This window comes from Acyrthosiphon pisum, chromosome A1 (genome assembly GCF_005508785.2).
Source record: "Acyrthosiphon pisum isolate AL4f chromosome A1, pea_aphid_22Mar2018_4r6ur, whole genome shotgun sequence".
Taxonomy (NCBI): Eukaryota; Metazoa; Arthropoda; class Insecta; order Hemiptera; family Aphididae; genus Acyrthosiphon; species Acyrthosiphon pisum.
Genome location: NC_042494.1, coordinates 64521471 through 64523555, shown reverse-complemented (window position 1 = coordinate 64523555; position 2085 = coordinate 64521471).

Here is a 2085-nt window from a genome sequence, read left to right as displayed (position 1 = left end):
GATATTTAATTTATTATAGTTTTCATAATTCTATGATGGGGAGTATTGCTTGCGTAATTATTGTTACTTCTGTGTTTAGATAGAAAGTGTTTTTAGACCGGGAGTTACGAATAGGGGTATGGAAGGAGAAGCGACTTAGGAACTCAGGACAGTCTATATTTCCTGAAAAAAGTTTATACGAAAAGTACAAATCTAATCGCAGACGATGTTGTTCAAGTGTTTCGAGGTTGAGAATTGTTAGTAGTGGAGTATATGAAGAATGGGGTTCTCTGATTATGGAACATTTAAATGAAAGGAAACGTAGGAATTTTTGTTGAATTTTTTCAATGATTTGCTTATGACCCGATTGATATGGAGACCATATTATTGAGCCATATTCACAAATAGAGCGTACCAAGCTACAGTAAATAGACTTTAAAGCTAATGAATCATCAAAATCAGCACAATTACGACGGATAAAACCAAGGATTTTATTTGACCTGTTAACAATGTTGGTAATACGACTGTCAAATTTAAGTTAGGATCGAAATAAATACCGAGGTCTTTAATAGCCCCCATAGTCCGAAGAAGTGTTTCACCATTAAGGTTGTAATCAAATGAAGAAATAACTCGAGCTCTGGAAAATGTCATTATCTGACATTTCTTAGTATTCAGAGTAAAATTATTGTTAATGCACCACTCATAGAGAGTATTTAAATCGAGCTGAAGTAAATCAGAATCATTCTGATTATCAACTATACGGAATAACTTCATATCATCGGCAAACATTAATTTAGTGCAATTATGGAAATGAATGTCATTAATAAAAATAAGGAATAATATTGGTGCTAAATGGGACCCTTGAGGAACTCCTGATGTAACACGAATTGTAATTGACCAGTGTTCTTTGTAAGCTACTATTTGCTGACGATCTTCAATAAAGGAGATGACCCAGGATAAAAAAGAGCCACAAATACCAATTTGTTTCAATTTTGTAAATAAGATTTTATGGTTAATTTTATCGAACGCCTTGGTAAAGTCTGTGTAAATTACATCAACATTCGATCCACGAGAAAGAGCGTCAGATATAAAATTTCGAAAGTTTAGTAAATTAGTAATCGTACTTGTAATGTATGTAATATGTATTATTCCATGATAAATAAGTTTTAAGGTTATGTTTTATTTATTATGTTTTAAGCTGTTCATTATTATATTATGTTTAATGTCATACTCTTTTGCTGTACTTATAAAATGTTGTATTGAGACAATAAATTAAGTGAATGTCTAATACCTATAATGTGTTAATTATTAGTTAATTATTTAGTACTCGGTACACCACATTGGCGACGAAGATAATTCGAGTACGTATGTAAGTAATTCCGTGAAGTGTTAATTAATTTATAATGGACGAGAACGCTTCGAATCAGGTCAGTCCACGTGTTTGCACAGGGCAACAAATGGGTCAATTGACAGAATTTAAGCTCAAAGAAGATGATTTTAATTCTTGGATTGAGAGATTTGAATTGTATGTGACGCTTAATGAAATTAATTTGCATAAAAAACAATTATTATTCTTAACATTGTTGGGTAACGATGGGTATGCATTACTGAGAGATTTATGTACACCCAATAAACCCATTGAAAAGAAATATGATGACCTCAAAAAGTTGCTTACAAATTACATAAATCCGAAACCGAATTTAATTACTGAAAGGTACAAGTTTAAAGAACGCAGACAGGCTGCAAATGAAACCATTATTCAGTTTATTACAGGATTTAAAAAAATGTCTGAACATTGTGAATTTGGAACTGTGTTGGATGATGCATTGAGAGACCAAGTTATTTGGGGAATCAGAGATAGTAATATAAAGAAAAGACTATTATCCGAAGACTCTTTAACTTTCAAAAAAATGCATTGAACTGAGTTTGGCTATGGAGAGTGCTAACAATGATATTTCAAAGATGGAACATCATGAAGCAGTTAACTACCATACAGCTTCAAAGAAGAAAAATATCAAGTTCCTGACCAAAGTCAAGCAATCATCATCGAATAATAGTGGCAAAACTGGTGGAGAATCAAACATGAAAGGTACAAAAAGAAATTGG